At 47.6% G+C, this 16,671-nt stretch overlaps 1 protein-coding gene across 1 annotated transcript in view; it reads left to right on the top strand.

The window, feature by feature from the left end:
• Positions 1-15,361, top strand: part of LOC149435770 (urotensin-2 receptor-like) — a 48,381-nt gene extending 33,020 nt beyond the window's left edge. The window contains exon 2 of the mRNA XM_089662446.1: positions 14,544-15,361. The gene's annotated coding sequence lies outside the window, so the exon portion shown is untranslated. The remainder of the gene's footprint in view (positions 1-14,543) is intronic.
• Positions 15,362-16,671: the final 1,310 nt, after the last annotated feature.

Here is a 16,671-nt window from a genome sequence, read left to right as displayed (position 1 = left end):
CTGGCTGTCTGGGACCCCCTGCTGGCCTGGGCCCCATACAGGAGGACTGGCGGTACCCCCTTATCCACGGCTCTGCCCCCCCCATATATAAATAGGTCAGCAGGATCTTCGTGGGATACAAGAAAGTGTCTCATGAATAGAAGCAGCAGATTGTACAGATGATAAATATACATAAGAATGCCGAGCAAAGATCTCCAACTGTGTGAAATCGGTAAAATATCGATCTCAGGGACTCCTGGCTCCACATTAGTGTGTAAATCACAGCGATGATTGTGTAGGTTGTCATCACACAGTAGAGTTGTCGCAGAGCTCTAATTGGCTGATTATTGATCTTACCCACTTGCCCTCCAAAGGGTTTTCCCCCTCTTCATGATCAGGCCATTTTCTGCTGTTCAGCACTGCGCTACTTTAACTGGACAGTCATGCAACGCTGTACCCAACTGACATTGACCCCAGGGTCACACCTCAACGTTTTCCGCAGAATTTTGCAGAAGCGCAGTACAGTCCATTGAACATGATTCCCTATGGGACACGTTCACACCTGTGCGTATTCACCCGCTGCGTTTTCTGGAAAGGGTCAGGGACTTTTTTTAATGCAAAAAGTTGCGTTTTTGGTTCTATAGACTTCAATGGAAACGCTGAAGAAAAGCATGTAGTGCATTTTTGCTGCGTTTTTGATACGTTTTGGGTTTTAAATCTGCCTAGCAACAAGAAAAAGAAAAAAAAAACCCTTGCAAAACGCATCAAAAACACAAAACACAATGCAGAAATGGCTCAAATACAACCTGCACAGGTGTGGACCTGGACTTCTAGGTATCCTGTATCCTCTGAAGGAAGGCGGAGTGCTCCTTGAAGCGCACAATCCATTTTCGGTGCATTCTCCTGTACAGATGTCACACACAGCGAACGATCGACTAACATGTCATCGACACCCAAAGAGAGGTGGAAATGTGAGAAGTGAAGTCCATTATCACCTTCCACCGGGACCGCCGCCGATCAGACGTCTCGCGGCTTTGGGGGGGGGGGGGGATCGCGGTGGGTGACGCGTCTCAGCCGATATTACCGGGATTTTCCTGGCTTACAAAAAAAAACCACTTTGCCGCAAATACACCTTTTAGTTCCTTGAATAAATTTCTTCCGATCGTCATGAAAGCAAATTTCAGTTCAGCCTGTGCTGAAATCTGATGGCTCGCCAGCTGAAATCTGAAATCAGGCTTGCAGTGGATTGCCGGCACTATACGCCAGTGGGCTGCAGGTGGAGGCAGTGAGAGGAACTTACCCTAGGTTCACATCTAAGCAGGTTGCGTTTGATGCGTTTCTGCATTGCATTTTGCATTGTGTTTTTTGCTGCGTTTTTGCTGCGTTTTTGCTGCGTTTTGCATTTTGTCAAATCGGCATGTCCCCCAACTTTGAAATCGTGCTACTTCACTGTTACCCCCCCCTCGGGTCACATCAAGCCCAACCAGGGGCGGACTGACCATTTGGAAACTCGGGCACTGTCCGAGGGATCAGGGTCAGTAGGGGGCCCCATGAGATGCCCCTGGTACCTTTATCATAGGCTTTTTTGAGTTTGGGCAAGGACACAGGGGCCCCATGATCCCCTATTGCCCGGGGGCCCCATGAGTTGTCAGTCCGCCCCTGAGCCCAACTTTGAAATCGTTCGAATTCACTGTTACCCATCACCCCCCTGGGTCACATCAAGCCCAACTGAAATCGTGTGACTTACAGTGAAGTTGAGCGATTTCAAAGTCGGATGACATGCCGATTCCAGATGCGATTTGCAAGACACCTGACACAGATGTCTATGCAAATCGCACCAAAAGTAGTGCATGTACTACTTTAGAAATCGGTGCAGCTCCAACCAAGTCAAAACCGCAGCAATATGATCAATGTAATTGCGGACAATAGGGTGCGACTTACCGTGCGATTTGCAAGTCGCATGCCAAGTCGCACCCGATGTGACCGGGGTCTAAGTGTTAGAATAGAGGAGTCTTCTGGAATTTGAAAAGAATAGAATAGAATAAAATAGAAAGAATATAACCATCTTCCAAAATTCGAATTTCGAATAGAAGAGAACCAGCTATTCTACACAATGAATTCGAATCGATTCAATCTTTTTGATTCGAATCGCACCAAAAGTAGCCCATGTACTACTTTAGAAATTGGTGCGGCTCCAACCAAGTCAGAACCGCACTGATATGACTGCTGTAATTGCAGACAATAGGGTGCGACTTGGCATACGATTTGCAAGTCACACAGCATGCAAATTGCACCCAATGTGACTGGGGGTGCAAAGTTGGGATCGGTGTGACCGGGGTGTAATACACACAGTCCTTTAGTCACACCACTGCGATTTAAAATCGCGCTATTTGTGTGCCATTTTAGTGCGATTTCTGAAGACTTTATCGCTACTTGTGAAGATTTTCAATGACGTCTTGCCATTTGCAGTGCGATTTCCATTCTATTCTATGGATGTGAAATTGCAACAAAATTGCAGAAATATTTCAGAAATTGCGCCGCAGCAAACCGCACTGATATTCACATTCATTAGATGCGGTTTCAGGTGAGATTTCAATTCACAAATCGCACCTGAAATCGCACAAGTATAACCATCAATGAAGGAAATCAGCAATATGCTTATATTTCAAATTTTTTTTCTAATTCAATTTTGTTCTCAGCCCGGGTTCACACGTGTGCGGTGCGGTATATCGCATGTGATTGGCACAGGAACCTTACTGCATTCCTCTGCACATCACATGCGATGTGTGCGGTGCGATCGGAGTCATACATTTTGTATGGTTCTAATCGCACCGCGCCCGCACCAAAAACATGCAGCACCCTTTTTTTGGTCCGCACTAGGATCAGATCACACGGGTATTCACACCTCTGCAATCTGATTCTGCACATCGCACCGCGTTATACGGACCATTTTCAGGGTGTTAACTTTACACACCCGCAGCAGTTCGCGTGAATGGGGTGCGATTCTTATGCAGTGTGGAATTCACACAGAAAACGCTGCAAATTCCGCACCGCGTCAGTGTGAACCCGGGCTAACACCCTGGTCATAACAGGTGCGACTTGGCATGGGATTTGCATGCCTTTCGGTGTGATTTGCATAGACCTCTGTGTCAGATGCAGGGCCATGGATAAGGGGTTACTACCAGTCCTCCTGTACGGGACCCAGGCCTGCAGGGGGGCCCAGGCAGCTGGGTGAATCAGATGTGGGCAGGGAGGGGCAGTTACTGGAACCGATCCCCTGTATGGCTCTCCCTGCAGCAGCTGAAAGCGGCTTCTTCTCTTCTCCCTCTGGCTGGTTTTCAGCTGCTGCAGAGAGAAATATACATGGGATCGGTTCCAGGAATTTACCAGCCCCTTTCATTCCTGAATGAACACAATGAGTGATTAATACCGATCACTAGAATCGTATTGTACGGGTATTCACACCTATGCGATCCTATTCTGCACATCGCACCGTGTTTTGCGGACCACTTTCGGTGTGTTAACGTACGCACCCGCAGAGGTTCGCATGAACGGGGTGCGATTCTGATTCGATGCGGAATTCCGCACTGCATCAGTGTGAACCAGGTCTCAAATTCGATTTATTTTTCAAATTCGATTCGAATTTAAAGCCGCAAATTTGTTTCGTTATTTCGGAATCGTTTCAATTTGTTACCGTTGTCATTAAGAGATTCCGATACGTCCCAATCTCCTAATAATGAAAATTTCTTCTGAATTTGGATTCGGAGCGGATCGCATCGCACGTGTCTAATATATTGTACCCGGAGGAGAATTCTTCTGTTCTGCCTGCGGAATGAGAACGATCAGTGGGACCCCGGGCAGGAATGCCCCGCCTCGTTCTCTGTTTTTTAATTCGAAGTTCCCCAATGAAGGAATAAATTGGCAATACCAGAATCCTATTAATAGCGCACTTCTTTCCTGAGGGCCGCCGGTCTGCGGCGGCGTGCAATTTAATGACCCGGAGAGAGGCGCCTTCCAGCTGCAATTAGAGCGCAGGTAATGGAGACCACCGAATGGCTTCATCAAGATAACAAATTAATCGCGATCGTTAGGATTCCGCCGTATTGGTCGGCTCGTTAAAGGGGTAATCAAGCAGAGCGGCGCAAACGCCACAAAGAAAAAAACGAACGTCCAGACCGCGGTCAGCTGACCTGTGATCCTTCTACGTAGCACAGCAGACCCGGACTCGGAAAAGAGTGCAGAATCTTCGCTTCAAAACCAGAGTTATCAATAGTTACTTCACTTATCCAATCACGGGAAAGACAATTCCATTCCTGCTGAGTGCCCAACCAATCACTGCACAGGATTGTCCCATGGTTGGATACATTGGATAAATATTGACACAATTGTTGTGAATGAAGATTCCCGACTTCCTTAGCCTTGGTTCCCACCGATGTCTGCGCGGGTTCCGTAGAGCGGCTCATTCACTGCAATAGGCTGCCCTGCCCACCGGAAATGCAGGGAAAGGAGTTCTCCGCCCATTTTTTAATATCGCGCCACACCAAACTGCCTGCTTATCGCGTCACGTGGCAGTTTGGCGAAGGCGAGTGCGGCTGCCGATGTGTGACGGCAATAAAAATGAATGGCGCCTCCACACCTCTTCTACAGAACAATGGTCTCACTTTTATCCGAGTCTTGGGGGACACTATTCTCCCCCCCACTGACACCAATGATGGGTCACTACTCCTCCCACTGACATCAATGATGGGACACTATTCCTCCTACTGACATCAATGATGGGACACTATTCCTCCCACTGACACCAATGATGGGACGCTATTCCTCCCACTGACACCAATGATGGGGCGCTATTCCTCCCACTGACACCAATGATGGGGCACCATTCCTCCCACTGACACCAATGATGGGGCACCATTCTTCCCACTGACACCAATGATGGGGCACCATTCCTCCCACTGACACCAATGATGGGGCACCATTCCTCCCACTGACACCAATGAAGGGGCACCATTCCTCCCACTGACACCAATGATGGGGCACCATTCCTCCCACTGACACCAATGATGGGGCACCATTCCTCCCACTGATACCAATGATGGGGCACTATTCCTCCTACTGACACCAATGATGGGGCACTATTCCTCCCACTGACACCAATGATGGGGCACTATTCCTCCCACTGACACCAATGATGGGGCACTATTCCTCCCACTGACACCAATGATGGGGCACTATTCCTTCCACTGACACCAATGATGGGGCACTATTCCTCCCACTGACACCAATGATGGGGCACTATTCCTCCCACTGACATCAATGATGGGACACTATTCCTCCCACTGACACCAATGATGGGGCACTATTCCTCCCACTGACACCAATGATGGGGCACTATTCCTCCCACTGACACCAGTGATGAGGCACTATTCCCCCCACTGACACCAATGATGGGGTACTATTCCTCCAACTGACACCAATGATGAGGCACTATTCCTCCCACTGACACCAATGATGGGGTACTATTCCTCCCACTGACACCAATGATGGGGCACCATTCCTCCCACTGACACCAATGATGAGGCACCATTCCTCCCACTGACACCAATGATGAGGCACCATTCCTCCCACTGATACCAATGATGGGGCACCATTCTTCCCACTGACACCAATGATGGGGCACCATTCCTTCCACTGACACCAATGATGGGGCACCATTCCTCCCATTGACACCAATGATGGGGCACCATTCTTCCCACTGACACCAATGATGGGGCACTATTCCTTCCACTGACACCAATGATGGGGCACCATTCCTCCCATTGACACCAATGATGGGGCACCATTCTTCCCACTGACACCAATGATGGGGCACCATTCCTCCCACTGACACCAATGATGGGGCACCATTCCTCCCACTGACACCAATGATGGGGCACTATTCCTCCCACTGACACCAATGATGGGGCACCATTCTTCCCACTGACACCAATGATGGGGCACCATTCTTCCCACTGACACCAATGATGGGGCACCATTCCTCCCACTGACACCAATGATGGGGCACCATTCTTCCCACTGACACCAATGATGGGGCACCATTCCTCCCACTGACACCAATGAAGGGGCACAATTCCTCCCACTGACACCAATGATGGGGCACTATTCCTCCCACTGACACCAATGATGGGGCACTATTCCTCCCACTGACACCAATGATGGGGCACTATTCCTCCCACTGACACCAAGGATGGGGCAATTTCCTCCCACTGACACCAATGATGGGGCACTATTCCTCCCACTGACACCAAGGATGGGGCACTATTCCTCCCACTGACACCAAGGATGGGGCACTATTCCTCCCACTGACACCAAGGATGGGGCACTATTCCTCCCACTGACACCAAGGATGGGGCACTATTCCTCACACTGATACCAAGGATGGGGCACTATTCCTCCCACTGACACCAAGGATGGGGCACTATTCCTCACACTGATACCAAGGATGGGGCACTATTCCTCCCACTGACACCGATGGTGGGGCACTATTCCTCCCACTGACACCAATGATGGGGCACTATTCCTCCCACTGATACCAAGGATGGGGCACTATTCCTCCCACTGACACCAATGATGGGGCACTATTCCTCCCACTGACACCAATGATGGAGCACTATTCCTCCCACTGACACCAAGGATGGGGCAATTTCCTCCCACTGACACCAAGGATGGGGCACTATTCCTCCCACTGACACCAAGGATGGGGCACTATTCCTCCCACTGACACCAAGGATGGGGCACTATTCCTCCCACTGATACCAATGATGGGGCACTATTCCTCCCACTGACACCAAGGATGGGGCACTATTCCTCCCACTGACACCAAGGATGGGGCACTATTCTTCCCACTGACACCAATGATGGGGCACTATTCCTCCTACTGACACCAATGATGGAGCACTATTCCTCCCACTGACACCAAGGATGGGACACTATTCCTCCCACTGATGGGGCACTATTCCTCTCACTGACACCAATGATGGGGCACTATTCCTCCCACTGACACCAATGATGGGGCGCTATTCCTCCCACTGACACCAAGGATGGGACACTATTCCTCCCACTGACACCAATGATGGGGCACTATTCCTCCCACTGACACCAATGATGGGGCACTATTCCTCCCACTGACACCAATGATGGGGCACTATTCCTCCCACTGATACCAAGGATGGGACACTATTCCTCCCACTGATACCAAGGATGGGGTACTATTCCTCCCACTGACACCAATGATGGAGCACTATTCCTCCCACTGATACCAAGGATGGGGGACTATTCCTCCCACTGACACCAATGATGGAGCACTATTCCTCCCACTGATACCAAGGATGGGACACTATTCCTCCCACTGACACCAATGATGGGGCACTATTCCTCCCACTGACACCAATGATGGAGCACTATTCCTCCCACTGACACCAAGGATGGGACACTATTCCTCCCACTGACACCAATGATGGAGCACTATTCCTCCCACTGACACCAATGATGGAGCACTATTCCTCCCACTGACACCAAGGATGGGACACTATTCCTCCCACTGACACCAATGATGGAGCACTATTCCTCCCACTGACACCAAGGATGGGACACTATTCCTCCCACTGACACCAATGATGGGGCACTATTCCTCCCACTGACACCAAGGATGGGACACTATTCCTCCCACTGACACCAATGATGGAGCACTATTCCTCCCACTGACACCAAGGATGGGACACTATTCCTCCCACTGACACCAATGATGGGGCACTATTCCTCCCACTGACACCAATGATTGGGCACTATTCCTCCCACTGACACCAAGGATGGGACACTATTCCTCCCACTGACACCAAGGATGGGACACTATTCCTCCCACTGACACCAAGGATGGGACACTATTCCTCCCACTGACACCAAGGATGGGACACTATTCCTCCCAATAACACCAAGGATGGGGCACCATTCCTCCCACCAGACATTTTCTTTTCCCACTGGTGACTGTCCAGCCCCCCTAAAGTGTGAAGGTCAGTAGAGTGTATTTTTGTTTAGAATGTTTGGAGACCCCCGCTAGAGAACCCACACTTTAGGGGGGCTGGACAAGGTGTTTCTTCTCCCGTCAGAAATCACGCAATGTTGCGCACACTGCTGACACCCGTGGATCTGAACTTCCGTAGTTAATCAGCCAAATCACATAGAAAGTTAAGACATTATCTCGGGATTATCAACGTTTTGTTTACCGCGGGAGGAATAGTGCCCCATCAATGGTGTCAGTGACTTTTTGTCTTCAGTCCCCTTTTTGGTGGCTTCGCCCCCACGCCCCCCTCCCCCCCCCCCACGCCCCCACAGAGTCTTCTGGCCCATCAGCACACAGGCAGGAGATTTCCAGATGTGCAAAGGCGGCAAATGTGTTAGACCTTTCATGGTAGCAGTTTTTGCGCGTGCAGCGCGAGATCCCAGGCACTGCTGAGATTCCCTGATGTCACTGTTATGTCACACTGTTCTCCTGGCTGGAGACACGAGGAAGCAAAGCCCTGCCTCTACCAAGATGGCCGCCTCCATACAGAGACACAATGCAAAACAAACAGACCACAGCCCATACTGGTGTCCAGTCCTTTGCCCATTGCCTGCAATTTTGGGCGCAGCGTGCAGAGTTCAGTTCCCTTTTAGAGGAGTCACACAAGGCCCCATGAAGCAGTGCACCGCCTGACAATGCTATCTTCTGCTTTTCTCTCCAGCAAAAAGGCGCCCTCTTTGTTCAGGCCTCATCCAAGGTCACCATCTACTTCCTAGACTGAGAAGCCGGCTCAGAAATGACTCAATCATGTAGCTCCTGGTGTCTGTGCAGTTCTTGGCTGTGTTCACAAATGTCTGACACAGATCAGCCCCTGCTGCAGGCACTCACTTTTAGTTACAACATTGCACTGGGGGGAGAAGAGACTGAGGAAATGCTTCTCCTGCCTGCAGCAGACTGATGACATCATCTCAGCCTAGGCAAGGTCACTTGGATGACTTTTTTTCGTTTAGAATTTTCACGTTCAAGTCTCCCTTCGATCACGGGGGGGTTAGACCAAGGAAATGCTTCCATCTGCTTGCAGCAGACTGGTGACATCATCACAGCCTAGGCAAAGTCACTTGGATTGCTTTTTTTTATTTAGAATTTTCAATTTCAAGTCGTCCTTTCATCACTGGGGGGGAGAGGAGACTGAGGGAATTATTCCTAATGCTTGCAGCAGCCTGATTGACATCATCTCAGCCTAGGCAAAGTCACTTGGATTTCTTTTTTTTATTAAGCTTTTTCAAGTTCAAGCCACCCTTTGATCACTGGGGGGAGAGGATACTGAGGAAATGCTGTGATCACTGGGGGGGGGGGGACTGAGGAAATGCTTCCTCCTGCCTGCAGCACACCGATGACATTGTCTCACCTTGGCAAAGTCACTTGGATTTGTTTTTTTCTTTATTAAGTTTTTTCAAGCTTAAGTCGCCCTTTGATCACTAGGGGAAGAGGAGACTGAGGGAAATGCTGTGATCACTGGGGGGAGAGGAGACTGAGGAAATTATTCCTAATGCCTGCAGCAGACTGATCACATCATCTCAGCCTAGGCAAAGTCACTTGGATTTCTTTTTTTTATTAAGCTTTTCCAAGTTCAAGCCACCCTTTGATCACTAAGGGAAAGAGGAGACTGAGGAAATGCTGTGATCACTGGGGGGGGGGGGAGACTGAGGAAATGCTTCTTCCTGCCTGCAGCAGACTGATGAAATCATCTCAGCCTGGGCAAAGTCACTTGGATAACTTTTCTCATTTAGAATTTCTAAGTAACATACATTTCCATGAATAGCATATATATATAGAGTATACAAGGCGCCATATATAGCGTTGTGGGCGGGGTCCAGCCCCTGTCGGCACCGATCATGGATTGGTGGGGATTTATTCACAGAGACTTTCAAAGCCAATGACAGGTCCACTTTAAACCTGCACAGCGAGCACGCTCTGTAATTGCTTTCCTCTGTGGGGCGGGGGGAGGGCGATGGCGCCGGACTCGCGGGGCTGCTCATCTCGCAGCAGTAAATAAAAAAAAAAGTCATGAAATATTCACGGCGCTCCATGTCATCAGGAAATCAGGCACATTAAACAGCATTTCATATCAGCCCGGCAGATCAGACCCGGGGAATACATGAAAAACTGACCTGTGACACCCCCGTGGTAAAAAAACAGCAACCTGAAACTTAAAGGGGAACTCCATGCTGCCCGTAGAGAGCAGACAAGGAGCAGGACCACTGCCAAACCCTAGGGGGCGACTTCCTGCTGCTTTTCCCTATTTGAACCCTGCAAGGGGGGGGAGGAAACTGACACCATTTGTATCTACAGCACTGAGCGATTTATTTATATAAAAAATATATATATTTGCCTAGTGAAAGTGCATGTGCACTCGATCTGCGCTGACGGGTGCAACAAACGCATGTTATCCGGCTGTTTCCTGTGTGGGTTGAATGTTTTCTATTCATTTAAAACAGAAGATACCACATTTGGCCATTAGATGGCACTATCATAAGCATGGATTTTTAGCACCATCTAGTGGCCAAAGGTGGTATTTTCTGTTTTAAATGAATGGAAAACATTCAACCCGCACAGGAAACAGCCAGAGAAAGTTCGATTTTTTTGGTGAAGCGGCACAGTGATGAGCTCATGTCTCGGCTCTCTCCTCCATCACATCCAAGAAGATGGAAGCTGCAGTATGTTAAATTTTTTGCTCTTGAGTTACACAGTTACATAGTTAGTCTGGCTGAAAAAACACAAAAGTCCATCCAGTTTGGTTATCCAGATCTTCCACATCCACATTTGGCCATTAGATGGCGCTATCATAAGAAATTATTTTTTTAGCACCATCTGGTGACCAAAGATGGTATCTTCTGTTTTAAATGAATGGAAGACATTCAAAGAGCACAGGAAATATCCTGATAACATTTGATTTTTTTTTTTTTTTTTGGGAAGCAGCACAGTGCTCTGTCACTCTGCTCTCTCCTCCCATCAGCGCGCTTCTTGTCAGCAAAACTGATTGTCTCTTTGTGCTGCTTCCTTCTTCCCACACGCCAGCCCTGCACAGAGACCACAATACCAGGTCTCATTCAGGTCCTTGCATTTAACAAATACATTTTCCTCCCTTCCCGGAGTTCCTCCTTAAGCTGCAATTATCGCAGAGCTGAGCTCATTAAGGTGACACCCCGCTGAGACATGATGTCGCATTACAGGTTGGAGTACCAATCACGTTAAAGACTCCATTGTGGTGCTGGGAATAAATTGCGGAGTGAATTGTCTGTCCTGATGGTGGAGGAGAAATCAGGACATGAAATGACAGCAGCAGAACGGCGGACGCAACACGCGGGGGGGGGGGGGGCATGGCTATCGCAGCGATCAAAGGATTGTTCTTTATTTTTCTTAATGTTTAACCCGTATCCTGAAGCGACTGCAAAAGAAAAGACGTCATATTTATCCGTCCTGGTGCCCGTTCGCTCACTGGAAGGGCTCTTTTTACACAGGCGGCTGAGACGTGGGGGCGGTAAAAACAGGCAGCTGAGACGTGGTTTTACCGGCCTCCAACTACTCATCCAAACCTTTACCCCAGGTTCACACCTAAGCACTTTTTGCAGAAACGCAGTACAGTCCGTTTACACCCCCCGGTCATGGCAAGCCCGACTTTTTCATGGGGATGAAAGTCACGGCACCAATTAGTTCTCGTTTCATGTTTCCGATCCTCTTGCTCATTCGTTGTTGGCGTCTCTAAGTTTTACCCCCCCTCACCCGGACACATCAAGCCTGACTCTGAAATCGTGCGACATACAGTGAAGCCGCACGATTTCAAAGTCGGGTGACATGCGTTTTGGATCTTCGCGCTCGGGTCTAAAGCACGCGGGTCGAATTCCGAAATCATTTTCTTTCGAAGAATTTTCGTTTGAATTTCGCACCATTAGCAGAGCCACGGACATGGGCGATTTTCCTGCAGCCATCGAATTTGAGTGATCGGAGATGTCTCTATTGAGAACAATCGATTTTTTTTTGCTCCTCGAACGTTTTGGAGCTTCGCGCTCGGGTCTAAAGCCGGCCGTAGGCGGGTCGAATTCTGAAATCATTTTCTTTCAAAGAATTTTCGTTTGAATTTCGCACCATTAGTGGGGCCACAGAAATGGACGATTTTCATGCAGCCATCGAATTTGAGTGATTGGGCGTGTTGCAAATTTTTTGAAAAATGAACGAATTTCTAATCAATGATGGGAGAATCGTGCGGGAAATGAAAAAGAAACAAGCCGTGACCAGGAAAGAAAAGTCTTGGCCACGAAAGGTCTTTTTTGTAGCAACATGTGAAATTGAAGGTTCATTTGGTCGAATTTAGAAATCAATGGTGGCGCCATTAACCACCTCCTGTCCGGCCCATGTATATAAACGGCCAGACGGGGGCAGTGCAGGGGATGTTTATAAACGGCCTCCCCGCCCCCTGCTTGTGTGTGCTCCCTGGGAGCGCGCAGCACCGTAATCCGGTGCCCGCTGTGTCCTCCGGACACAGTGTAACACCGATCGTCGTGCGGGACCTCTGTGCGAGGTCCTGATCATGTGATCACTGATTGGCCAATCAGTGCTCACATGCAGAGTAGTAAGCAAGATGTCACTTCTGACATCATTGCTTACTACGCGTGAAATCTGTGAATGATCACAGAGGTCACATGGTACAGGGCCATTCACAACAGCCTTGTACCATGTGACAAGCTGTAACCAATCACAGCTCACACAGTATTTCTCAATGGCTGCAAGAATGCAGCGAGAGAGGAGGAGAAATGATTGCTTTTAAAGTCTTTATGGATGTAAAAGCAATCAGTGTAAAAAAAAAATCTTCATCACCACCCACAAGTAGTACAGTGTCACTATGGTGATACTGTACTGCTAGGGTGACAGTATGTAAAAAAAAAAAAAAATCATACATAATAAAATAAAAAAATAAAATAAAAATGTAAAAAAAAATGTTTAAAAATTATAATTTTTGGTTATAAACAAATTTGGGTTATTTTTTTTTTTTTTTTGCTAAAAAGATAACGGAATACATTTTGGCTGAGATTTATGATGACATTATATTTATATGCAAAACTTAATAAGAAAAACTTTTATTCAAAATTTTTGGACTTTTTCATTTATATAGCATAAAAATCCCAGTGGTGAATAAATACCACCAAAATAAAGTTTTATCTGTCTCAAAAAAATGCTAAAAAAGGTCATATGGGTGCAGTGTTACATGACCGCGCAATTATCATTCAAAGTGTGATAGCGCTGAAAGCTGAAAATTGGCCTGGAGAGGAAGGGGGTGAAAGTGTCCGGACTGGAAGGGCGTGAAAGCTTCTGGACTGGAAGGGGGTGAAACCGTCCGGACAGGAAGGGGGTGAAAGTGTCTGGACTGGAAGAGGGTGAAACCGTCCGGACAGGAAGGGGTGAAAGTGTCCGAACCGGAAAGGGGGTGAAAGCGTCTGGACTGGAAGGAGGTGAAAGTGTCCGGACTGGAAGGGGGTGAAAGTGTCCAGATTGGAAGGGGGTGATAGTGTCCGGACTGGAAGGGGTGAAAGCGTCCGGACTGGAAGGAGGTGAAAGTGTCCAGATTGGAAGGGGGTGAAAGCGTCCGGACTGGAAGGGGGTGAAAGTGTCCGAACTGGAAGGGGGTGAAAGTGTCCGAACTGGAAGGGGGGTGAAAGTGTCCGAACTGGAAGGGCGTGAAAGCGTCCGGACTGGAAGGGCGTGAAAGCGTCTGGACTGGAAGGGGGGGGGGGAAAGTGTCCGGACTGGAAGGGGGGGAAAGTGTCCGGACTGGAAGGGGGGTGAACGTGTCCAGATTGGAAGGGGGTGATAGTGTCCGGACTGGAAGGAGGTGAAAGTGTCCAGATTGGAAGGGGGTGAAAGTGTCCAGATTGGAAGGGGGTGAAAGCGTCCGGACTGGAAGGGGGTGAAAGTGTCCGAACTGGAAGGGGGTGAAAGTGTCCGAACTGGAAGGGGGTGAAAGTGTCCGAACTGGAAGGGCGTGAAAGCGTCCGGACTGGAAGGGCGTGAAAGCGTTTGGACTGGAAGGGGAAGGGGAAAGTGTCCGGACTGGAAGGGGGGGAAAGTGTCCGGACTGGAAGGGGGGTGAACGTGTCCGGACTGGAAGGGGGTGAAAGTGTCCGGACTGGAAGGGGGTGAAAGTGTCCGGACTGGAAGGGGGGGAAGTGTCCGGACTGGAACGGGGGGAAAGCGTCTGGACTGGAAGGGGGGGGGGAAGTGTCCGGACTGGAAGGGGGGGGGGGAAGTGTCCGGACTGGAAGGGGGGAAGTGTCTGGACTGGAACGGGGGGAAAGCGTCTGGACTGGAAAGGGTTAATTTACAAAATGAACAAAATTCCAGATTTTCTAAAGAAAATTTGTTTGACATTCAGCCCGTGTGTGGCCTGCATAGGTATTGCAATGTTTTCCCTTTATAATAAATTCTTTTTTTTCTCTCTCTCTCTTAACAGGAAATCTCATTACTACAATGCAATCCTTCGTCTGGACAATACCGCCCCCCGCTGGCGAGAGGACTCCGCACTCTACCTCATGTCAAAGACGAAACGCGTTGGGCGTGCCGCTGATGGAGGCGGGGCACAGACGGCTCCTCAACATTCTGTAATGGACTTTATTTGACGCTTTGGAATGTAACAAAAGAGCCAAGAAAGGTTTAAGGCGGAGCGACGATCCAATCAGGGACGGCGCTGCCTCGGGGGCGGGCATTAGGGGTGCCGCGGCGCTAAAGGCGGGGTCTGCAATTTCTTTCCTTCTCTCCTGGGCATGGTTGTCACCATGTGTGTCTGTATGACCAATCCAGAATGCAGAGTTTTCAGGTTTGGGTGGGCACAGCCCCTGGATGGGAATATTTACAGGGGACCATACACCTGCAGATCAATTTCGTCATTTCGTGCTCATTCACACAGAGCGAACGCTCATGCAATTCCACAGGACAAATAGCTCCTAAATCGAGAGTGCGGATCTCCCAAGCAAGGACACCGACAGCAATGAAAACCCGACAGCAGGCCCCGGCCTTCTCTGTGGAAAACCCCCCGGGGCCGTCCTGAATGACATTTAAAAAAACAGAACTCTAAGATTCAAAGTCAGAATTTTTCTGAGAATAAAAATCACAAATTGTTCTGACATTCAAAGTCAGAATTTTGGGATCCAAATGACAAAATTATTCTGAGATTGAAATTCAAAATTCTAAGATTCAAAATCAGAATTCTAAGATTGAAAGTCTGAATTTTGAGATAAATAATTAAAATTTTTCTGGGATAAAAAGTCAAAATGTTTCTGAGATTAAAAATCATTTTTTTTCTAAAATCAAAAATCTGAATTCTCCTGAGAAGAACAGTCGGAATTTTTCTGAGATCAAAAGCCAGAATTCTGTGTTTAAAAGTCAGATTTCTAAGATTCAATGTCACAATTTTGGGATTCAAACATCAAAATTATTCTGAGATTCAAAATCAGAATTCTAAGATTGAAAGTATGAATTTTGAGATTAAAAGTGAAATTTATTCTGAGATAAAAAGTCAGAATTCTGAGATTTTTTCTGAGATTAAAAAATTTTATTTTTCTGGGATAAAAAGTCAAAATGTTTCTGGGATCAGAATTTTTCTGAGATTAAAAATCAGACTTTTTCCGAGAATAACATTCATTATTTTTCTGAGATTAAAAGTCACATATTTTTCTGAGATTAAAAATCAGAATTATTCTGAGATTAAAAGTCAGAATTCTAAAATTCAAATTCGAACTATTCTAAGATTCAAAGTCATAATTCTGAGATTAAAAGTGAAAATTATTCTGAGATAAAAAGTCAGATTTTTTCTGAGATAAAAAATTTAAATTTTTCTGGGATAAAAAGTCAGAATTCTGAGATTAAAAGTCAGATTTTTTCTGAGATAAAAAATTTAAATTTTTCTGGGATAAAAAGTCAAAATGTTTCTGAGATTAAAAATCTAATTTTTTCTAAGATTAAAAATCAGAATTTTCCTGAGAATAACAATCGGATTTTTTCTGAGATCAAAAGTCAGAATTCTAAGTTTAATAGTCAGATTTCTAAGATTCAATGTCACAATTTTGGGATTCAAAGTCAAAATTATTCTGAGATTAAAAATCAAAATTTTTCTGAGATTAAAAGTCAGCATTTTACATTTCAAAGTCGGTAATTATGACTTTAAATCTCAGAATTCTCTGTGGAGAAACCTCTCCTGGCCGGAACCTCCTGTAATACCCTCATTATATCTTGGAATCTCAGAAAAATTCTGACTTAGAATCTCAGGACCGCCTCTCTCCTCTCCACTCAAAGCTGAAAGCGGAATGCTGTAAATCCACGTTTAGATGTCTGCTCCGCACTGCCAGGGTAAAGGCTCCTCCGGGGGAACATTAAAAAGCACTTTTCCGTACCGAACCTCAGGTGCTCCCCCGCCGCTCTCCTCCTCTCTCTGATGCTGCGGTTTGTGGGCGGGTCCTCAGTGTCCTCACTTACAATGTAGGACTACTGGTCCTGTGATGACATCACAGGCGCTAAATTTCCCCCCGCAGTAGCCGGAGTCCTTGTTGCCGATGCGGGCTCTCCAGAGGGGGAGGGGAGAGGGT

The sequence above is a fragment of the Staurois parvus genome, unplaced genomic scaffold (assembly GCF_062004578.1).
Source record: "Staurois parvus isolate SC_StPar_1 unplaced genomic scaffold, SC_StPar_1.0 ptg001477l, whole genome shotgun sequence".
NCBI lineage: Eukaryota > Metazoa > Chordata > Amphibia > Anura > Ranidae > Staurois > Staurois parvus.
This window is presented reverse-complemented; position numbering and strand designations above follow the sequence as displayed.